Source organism: Rhipicephalus sanguineus, chromosome 7 (assembly GCF_013339695.2).
Source record: "Rhipicephalus sanguineus isolate Rsan-2018 chromosome 7, BIME_Rsan_1.4, whole genome shotgun sequence".
NCBI classification, from domain to species: Eukaryota; Metazoa; Arthropoda; class Arachnida; order Ixodida; family Ixodidae; genus Rhipicephalus; species Rhipicephalus sanguineus.
Window position 1 is genome coordinate 83,290,101 of NC_051182.1, and position 9,889 is coordinate 83,299,989.

General features: G+C 47.7%; 1 long non-coding RNA gene across 1 annotated transcript in view; it reads right to left on the bottom strand.

Annotated features, from left to right (window-relative positions):
- Positions 1 to 8,151, bottom strand: part of LOC119400765 (uncharacterized) — a 28,785-nt gene extending 20,634 nt beyond the window's left edge. The window contains exon 1 of the long non-coding RNA XR_005185213.2: positions 8,090 to 8,151. This is a non-coding gene — a long non-coding RNA (uncharacterized LOC119400765). The remainder of the gene's footprint in view (positions 1 to 8,089) is intronic.
- Between the last annotated feature and the right edge of the window lie 1,738 nt (positions 8,152 to 9,889).

Below are 9,889 nucleotides of genomic sequence, written 5' to 3' on the forward strand. Positions count from 1 at the left end.
TCGACCACGCACAACCACCTACTACTTTGGCTCATCTAGCTGGCAGCGAGCAAAGTGACCTTCGCGCAGCAAACTTCCAGTGAAAGCACAAAACGCACAAACCACCCCTCACGATAAGCGTGCGAGAGTGGTGTACCACGCTCTCTAGGGCAAAGTAAAGGTACAACGCGCGAAACGTTACTAGACTAGAGCACTGCACGGGCTCGGGCCTACCCGAAAACCCGGGCGCGGCCCGGCCCACGGGCCGGGCCGGGTAAAGTAGTTTTCACGGCGGGCCCGGGCCGGGCTGGGGCCTGAAGCTCCGGGCATAGGGCCGGGCCCGGGTTTGAGGTGGCGGGCCGGGCTTGGACTTTGCTCCGTTCTTAAAGAGTCACTAATGTGAAACACTGAATTGGTTTAGACCGATAAAGTGTACTCTGAGAACCCGAACGTCATTAATTTCACCATCAATGAGTTTATTAATAAAGGAGAAAATCAAGGTCAAAGTTCTATTTTGAAATTTCGCGCTGAAATCTCCGCACGTGACGTCACGGATTTCAAACTGTATTCGTCGTATTTTGGGGACATTGGCTCAACGAAATTTCCAGAAATTTGGTATGTTAAGTGTTATGACCCCCTCAGGGGTCAATGTACTTCATTTTTACTCACTATAAACTACGTAGGGCCCAGTAGATGCCGTCAGAATCTATGACGTCACGGAATCTGCTGCGTGAATTTCAAGTTGGCGTCGTTACCTGCATTTTCATGCGAGTTTTCTCTCTTACCAAGAGTCTTGTCGCGGCGAGCGTGGTGCTTTTGGAATGGTAAAAGAGTAATTTACTGACAATAGAAAAATCGTTGTTCTCTTTAATATGGCTTGTTCCGCATACGCTGTGCATATATATACGTCCCACATTTTATCTCGAAAACACGCTTTTTTTATGTGGGGTAAGCTATTTGGAGAAGTTTTATGAGGGATAAGTACTGAACTCCTTTGCTTCTTGCATACGAGCAACTTGATTTATCTGAAACGGGCGAGCTAAAAGTAAATAGACCAGGCACTTATATGTAACATCTCGCTATTCCGTGCTTTATTTCCTTTCGTTATTATTTTGTATCCCAAATGTTATTCTGTAATCGCAGTAATAAATGTAATGTGTAATGCACTGTGATCGCAACAGCGATCACAGTGCCCCAAAGCGGGCAAATGTGTAAATTTAGAGCCCCCTCTAACACGAAAGGACTGCGCGGAGCCTTGATACATAAAATCCCTATAAAGGCATATTGTTTTTCCGTGACTCTGTGACGGCTTCCAGTGGTCATGTGGTGCGAGATGGACATGCACAGCCTGCTTTGTATGTCTGCATTGTTAACGTCTGAGCTTTCGTCTTGCTCCGCCATATCAGGGTTCTCAAACTCACCTCAGCTAACGGGCCGCATTCACGAAAATTTACTCCCGCAAAGCCTCGGGCAATGACGAAGGTAGGAGCGTGGGACGGGGGAACAGGTTTTAAAACTACCGTTATTTCACAGCAGACCTTTCCCATATCTCATATACGGGATCATTTCTGAAGGGGATTTGGCGGCAGGATTCCAACAACATGTCGTTGCAAAATAGTGCGGAACGGAGCAAATTCGAGCGCGCCAGACTCTATCGAAGAACAGGAAACCGATGGTCATTGAGGGCACGTGCACATGCACGTGGCCGGCGCAGCAGTTCGCCTTTAATACTGCCATTAACGGACGTCTCTCTTTCACGTCTGGGGAACCAGCCATTTCGTATCACCCATAGTGACTAAAATCTGGACGCAGATTCCGAAATATAGCTTTTGTTTCACGGTTATGTGTCAACACACGTTGACCGCAGGGGCATAGGCGTGCGCAGGGTTCCCCATCAGGGGGGGCAAAAAGTCATCGCAGCGCCCCCCCCCCACCCTTCTAAGTCAATGTATGGGGCAGATTTTGCGCCCCCCCCCCTCTTAGGTGACTAGAAGGGTCAATGTACGAGGCAGATTTTGCGCCCCCCCCCCTCTTAGGTGATTAGGGAGGGCGGCGGCCCCCCTTGCCCCCCCCCCCCTGTGCGCACGCCTATGCGCAGGGGGTGCCTCACGAAAAATATGCTTTCGATCTGTCATGCCTGTGTATCTCAAGAACATATAAAAAAATGGGATGAAGACAGTCATGTGCGGGCGGAGAGCCGCTAGCGAGAGGTCCGCGAGCCGCGTGTTTGAGGCCCTATATAGTGTGCTATATAGTGCGAGAGCTACATGATACTGCCACAGCAGCGTTGGAATGTGCAGGAATAGAACAGGTCCATTAAGCAAGGCGTGGGGTGAAGTATATTCGATTGACGAAATATCTGGCTTGAAAAAGGATAATGACAGATTCCGTGCCGGGTGATGTCCCCTTACCTCGAACCATATGCATCTAATGAGTAAGCTTCGAGAAGCTTAGTCGCGCATTTATTACCAAACTCGAACGGGAACCCCGAAAATATATCGAAACTGCTTCGTCCTACTCCTGCCAGTCCTAACCGCGTAGTCCAATAGCCACCTTCTACCGGTACAACATCGCTAGGAAGGCATAAACCATTATAATATGGATAAAACGAGCACGGTGGAAACCGTGCATAACATACACTGCTGAAAACTGCAAGGAGAAGCCCTCAAAGAGGAGTTTTATAGACGACATTGAAGAGGGGCACGACGTTCGGGAACGAGCGAAGTGAAGGGATGAACTGGACAGCTATGGTCATTCTGCAGAGGTCCACAAAGACATCCTAGATTTCAGGGGCGTAGCCAGAAATATTTTTCGGTGGGGGGGGGGGTTCAGCCATACTTTATGTATGTTCGTGCGTGCGTTTGTATGTATGCGTGTATATATACCCAAGCAAAACTAAAAAAATTCGGGGGGGGGGGCGCTAAAACCCCCAACCCCCGCCCCCCCATTGGCTACGCCCCTGCTAGATTTGCTCCAGTGGTGGAAGCTAAGAACAACGACTGCCGACGCCTTCGCAATTGGCAAGGCAGATGTGGTGCGCCCGTCCGGCCAGCGCGAGCAGTGCAAGAAGCTTTAGCGCGGCAGGATATGTGATGCAACAGCGCATAGCGTGCTTAAATCGGGAATCTCTTGATACTTTGATTTTTCGCTCAATAACATGTGCAGAAGTAAACTATAAACTATGCCATAAGAAACTTAGTCTGTATATACTAACAGTGGTATGGTATATGAAAATAATGCTACGACAAATACTTTTTTCTTCCTTTCGGCTGCTTATACGCATACACGTGGTGCATGCGGTTCCATACCTTTGCCTAGATTAGTGTATTTACAACAAAGGTCACAAATTTGTTTTTTCCCCCTGTTTCTCTTGCTCTGGCAAGGTGCTACAATGGTGAAAACGGGTACTACATATCGAGAAGGGTGCATGGTTGGCTTTTTGGTTAGAGCTTGCTATAAATTTCAATAGGTTATAGAGTGCAATAAAAACAAAGTGAAGTGAGCGTTTTGTTCTCTGCCAAGCCAATCTAGAACACATGCTCTGGCGGTGCTCCGTGTTACGCGGCGGCGAAGCCATCACGCTGTCCAAATGGGAGGCTGCTATTATATACCAGCTCCGCGCTAGAAGAACAGCTATATGGACAGGCCAACGGGCCCGCGACGCAGCAGAGAGAATTGGTCGTTCTGTTCCCATGTCGGAGCGGCCCGCAACGTGCTAGAGCGCGTTCCGATGGACCATAATAAAGTTTATCTATCCATCAATCCATCCTTTCTTGGTATTGCGCTCCCTATCGAAACTGAACTCGTGCTGCAAATCACTTTTCTTGCTACAATGTCTGCTACAGAACACCCTTCATGATCCCCAGTGTATTTGCAGAAAAAATAGGTACAGTATACCACTGCCGAACAAACATTCATTGTATTCAGTATGTCCGCTGAACTGTTTGCACCGTGAGTTCCTTTTTACAAGAAATTACCGTAACTATGTTAAAGTATAATTGTTAGCAAAACATGCGCCCACAAAGCGTAGATATTTGCCACTTAAAACACCCTGCTGTCGATTCCATGTTCGGGCATCAGCACCTAGATTACTGGGTCGGGCCTCAGTCGGGCCTGATCTGTGGTCGGGCCGGGCCGGGTAGGCGAAATTTTTTCTCGGGTTCGGGCCGGGCCCGGGTCTCATTTTGAGCCACCGGGCCGGGCTCGGGCGGGTAAATTTAAACGAGGTCCGGGCCCGGGCCGGACCCGGGCCGAAAATTACGGCCCGTGCAGTGCTCTATAACAGTTGAACTTGAACACACCCATGTGACACACAAAACCAATGAAACGGCAAGTCAGCTGACATCACCAACTCAGTATTATCACCAACTGGCCCAGCTATCAGTTCTTCTGCTCTATAATAGACACGCTGGCCGCCAGTATGCCAACTCTTGCGAAACACGAGCGGGGCAACAACTTAAAGCGTGCCGTTCACGCCATCTCGCGGGTGATAGTGAACACGCTGAAGCACCTCAGAGCTGTGCGTGCTGCCCGCGGCATAGTGTTTCGTTCTATGCAACTAGAGGGGTATATGGCGCTGCGATTGTTCAACCACCATGGGAATGACGGGAATTACAGGCTTCAGAATGGTTTGCGTTAGCTAGCGAACTGTAGAAGGTCTTTTTTTGCAGTTTCAGTTTCGTCCCTGCGCAGCAGCTGTATCCAACCGCAGTAATGTTCAATGTAGTCTTTGGCGTGGGTAGTGGGGTGCGGTGCAAAGCACTCAAGCGGTGTCTTTTGTTATTGAGAGAGGCTGAAAATCGCGAAGTGTCTCGGTTTGCGGCCACTTTGCGGCTATAAATGTTATGTTTGACATCGTTAGCAATCCGCCGCTCGTGCACCGCGCCGCACTGAATGACATAATGCAGCGCTAAAAACACACACACCACAAAGTAAAGAACAAAAACCGACGGGACAGGCGCTGTTCCTTACTTTGTGGTGTGTGTGTTTTTAGCGCTGCATTATGTCATTCAGCAAGCACCAACTCGCCCAACAACACGTTCTTCCTCGCCGCACTGTTGTAGCATCTCATGCTCATGCAGGCAACAGCGTGCACTCTAAGCCAAAATCGAGTATTTTGGGAGTGTTTCTGCCACACAACGATAATCGTCATCTGGCTTGCTCGCGTTTTCTTTCTTGAAAACCCAGCTCTCGTCACTTTCCTGTCAAGAATGCTATGTCACGCTGATAACGCGGGTTCGTGACCGGGAAGTGCCGCGACCGCGGTGATAACGCGAGGAAAGCACGCGAGGTGGATGACGATTGTTGTTGTGTGGCAGAAACACTCCCAAAATACTCGATTTTGGCCGAGAGTGTGGATTTCATGCTTTTTTTGTATAGCGGGTCTTGCCAATACTCGTTAAAATTAGCTGAATAACTACGATGATGTGAAGTAAACTCGCAGTCACACTTCTCTGACTCGGATTTACTGCAGACCGAGAGATGCGTAGGGGCAGACGCACCTGTAGTTGCAGCAGCCAGGTGGTACGTGTAGTGTTTATCGCTGGATGCAGTACATATTATTGCGCTAGCAATTAAATGAACAGCCTCGACGGGTTTTTACCGCCGGCGTTGCCTTCGCCGTCATCTCCTTCCGGTATGAAGTCCAAATTGATAAGATCCCCCGCGCATTGTATGTTTAAAGGCGGGTAAAAGCGCGCGAGCGGGGGCAGCGAACGCGGCTGAAGCAGAGTTCAAACGAGCAGGCCCATTCCCGTCACTCGGCGGGTGCAGGCGATAACATCACCCCGCTCGGGAGGCCTGCCGTTAAAGCCGACAGGAAACACCCGCCCGTCTTTAACGAGCCTTAAAATACGCGTAGACGTGAGGGGGGGCGGGGGGTGCCGCGCGAGTAGCAACATTGAACTTTGAATTTAAGGGCGCGGTCGCGATCGCTGGGGCGCGCGCTATCTCGAAAGTCATCACAGCGGGCGGTTCGTATACCATTCTACGTGCTGCGCTCTCAACGCGAAGTGACTACGCGGAGAGCATCGCTGTCTGGAGCGGCCGTATTCACTTACACCAGTGTTTTGTAGTTACGCGAGACCGGATACAAAACTCTTAGCTACCAGCCTCACTTGTAACACTACAGTTTATTCCTATCGAATTCATAGCTTCGCCCTTGCGGAGAAACTGTGACTTTTTTCCGTACAATATTATGAGTACTTTCTAGAGAAAAACTAGCGCGTTTGTCTTCAAGTGTTTTAAAAATATCTCAATATTTGTTAATGTTCTGTTACCAATGATTTGTTAACAATGATCTGTTGTTCTGCGCACGGTCGCAGAGCTATGCTACAATGGTAGTGAAATGGTTCCAGGCTTCATATCAGTGTCACGGTCACGCAAACTTTCTTGCGTAAGTTTTACATACGGAAAAACGAAGAAAAGTTTATTGGACAGTAACTTCATATCATTTTGTTTAAACATTTTCCTTCATATCACTTTGATGTTCGTAAACGAACGCCGCGAATGTTAAGAGCGAAATTCATCCGAAGCAAATCTGAAGCTTGCACTTTCCATCATTCCCAAGGTGGTTCAAGCGCCAATCAACGAACCCCCCTATAGAAACTAGCATCAGATTCCCCTCTAGGTTTTTTATTATGAATATCTATCGCCCGCGGTAAATTTTGTATGTATATAGATCACGGTGAGAACGCTGGAATATAATTAATGCGTGGTTGAATTGTCTAAAGCTGTGTGCTGCATAGCGAGGGGTCGCTTTATTCTGACTTATAGGTATATCCATGTCAATACACACCCGGAACATGTCGGCCAACAGCGTCCATATAACTACGGTCGCAATACACAATAATGATGTTCAGGGATGACCTCTGTTTTCCCGGCTCTGTTTACCTGTTTGGATGTCTCCAGAGCGTTTTTGGGAGTTGCGTCAAGCGGCATTCCCAGGATGCTCATTTGCTTTAGCGGGGAGCAAATGATTTGAAAACGAGGCGTGGCACTTTTCGGTTATTCAGACTTTGCTTTATCCTGAGTTGCTGCTTTGAAAATTGTTTTAGTTGCTTCTCATTTTGTAGCGTTAACTCCACTGGCCTAGCCGAGCCAGTTTCGCGTGCCTTCTCAAGAGCCGTGCTGCGCATGCGCGAGGATCAGCAATGTCACGCAGCTGGCGCACCGGAGCCGACACCTCCCACGTACTCCGCCACCGGCGCGTGCGACTCGCCGCCGCCGGTCTGCGCATTCCAGAGGAGTGACGTCGTAGCCGTAGCAGACGCACTGGCATCGGCGCGCGCGCAGCTATTAGCCTTCACTGTGCAGCCGCCGTCTGACACTGTGCTGGAGCCGCATGATGGTGCCTGTGACTGCCGTTTGCCATTGTGGTATAGTCATTTAGAAGGAGAGCGCAAATACTGCTCATAGGCGCAGAAGAGCGGAGAAGCTTAAATCATCGGATCCCAAAGTACTTGCCTTGCAATTAGCGGTCGAGCGTAGGAAGAATGAACAGAAAAAAAGCTAAACGTGATGCGGAGACACGAAAAGCTAAGTATATACAGATGAACCTTTGCTCACGCGACGTATATCCTGGCATAGCCAAGCTAAGTCACTGCAACATTTTTTCCACTGTGCGCACTAAAGAATATACTACTGTTCTCTCAAACCTGACTGGTCTTCTAAATGTTGGAAAGGAAAAAGATGACCGATCTGCAATTTATGTGTACGCTTGCAGTGCGCGCGTTACCTCTCCCTTCACTGCCACTGCGTTTATACGGCACAATCAGAAGTGCCGCTTTAAGGCATTGCTCGTTGAATTATCAAAAATAGGGGGCAAAAATGATGTGCCAGCTACGTTTGTCGCTTTGCAATGGGGACAATTGATTAAAAAAGTAAAATAACAGTAATGTTGGGTTTCATTCCTTCATTTATTAAACCGACCGGTGACATTCGAGACGTTTTCTCAGGACACTACTGTTGTAGCTGTACTAAAAGAGCTGCGTAGATAACGTTAAGTACACCAATTCAACCATTGAATAATTATTCAAACGAAGCAGTCCAAGTAAAAGAACGTTTCTTTCGTAGTAGAAAAATATAATTCTAAAAAAAAATTCAAGCTTACCCATAACGACAGCTCGAATGACTTTACCGGAATTATGCACCGAGAAACCAAGCCGAACTTCTCTAGAAAGAAAACAATAAAAAATACTTAAAGTGAATAGAGCATTTTGAGACAAATACACCAGGCAATGTGCAAAACGTATAGTGTTTCGAAGCACTCTTTTATTGTGGACTTAGTCGGCATGCGTGATGTGAGAAAAATGCGCAATGAACGCATCATGAAGCGCTTGTTTATGTCTGTTTCTGATCTTTGGTATTTTGTGCGTTTTCGCTCTGTTCCGCAATCACGCATCATTTGATATTTTGTCTTGATGTGTATGTGGCGTCAGTTCGGAGCAGCATCGCCAATATTTGAATCAAAACTGAGGGCACCGAGCACATAAGCGAAGCCAAGTTCTTCATTTCAATTGACATTTCCAAATTATTTACACGATATTTGAACTGAGCTGTATATCATTGATAAAATTGGAAACTAAATCTTCAATACAAAAGTAGCATATTCTATATGACTACTAAACAAAGCGCTTCAAAATAGATTCTTGCATACACGCTAATAAAGCAAAACGTTTATGCAGGTTTCTCTGGCAATATGATCAGCATGTACATAATAGACATCGCCCTTCTGCACTTTGAAACCTGCCTTTTGGCGTACAAAAAGTCGTGTGCTAAGTGTACTCTTTTTCCGTATATACAATACATCTTAGCTCTCATTGCGTCGTATCAGTATTGCCGACGACGAAGAAAGAGAGAAGAGTGTGCAAAAGAAACGAGCGTGTATTGCCAGGTGCATTGGGGTTTTGAAGTCCACGGAGGAACCACGACAACTGGATAATTAGCAACTCTCTTCTCTTCAGCAAGATATACTCTTTGTTCTAGTGGTTCGGCGTTTACATTGTGTTCCTGTGCCACAGACTTAGTGACCATCGACATCAGGAAATGACTTACGAAACCCACAATGCTTTTAGTAAACAGTTTAAAGCCACAGCCATAAACAATGGCGATTCAACGGCACCTGTAACACAGTGTGACGCGGATGCATTTCTAGTATAATTGCCCAAATATGTGATGCAGACCCCCAATTATGCGTCGCCATAACACGAATCATATCGTATACTCGGACTTCAATCACGTCGTGTCATCACTACCACGGTAAATTACGACTGAGCTTTGTTACCTGATTCTCACACCCCTCGGCGATGGACCCTTCCAATGCTTTGGCGAGCGAGGTGATCAAGCTGGCCTCAATGGGGGGATGGATAATGGCTGCAGTATGTTCTGCAGTCCTAAGTACGTGCTGATAGCAAGGTGTGGCAGCTACAGCTAAGTATTCACTTGCTTCTCGAAGACAATGTAGCCGCTGTTGCGACCGAGGTTGAGATCGGTCCTTCCGTTGCAACCAGTTGTTGCGACGTTAGGGCTGCGTCGTACCGTCGTACCCGGACTCCCTTCGGTAGCGTGGCAGAGTCTCCGGGATGAGGAACTGATGCTAGCAAGTTGGGAATACGAAAACAAACATGTTTACTGGCATTTTTCACACTAGATTACATAGTAAAAAGGTAAGAGTTCAGCGACGAGTGAACTGGATGACCCTTTAACCCAGGGCTCAGCGCCTTTTCTTACTCAGCACCGTCGTTATAACCCCTGAGGCTGGCTCCTCCTTCTTGATTGTAACCAATCGCACACACGACACCACTCACCATGGCAACAGCCAATAACACTGTCGCTGAGGGGTTGTTGCACTCACTGTAACAACAAAAGTCCTGCGGTCAACGACACGCCGGTAGGGCCAGCTATAGAACAG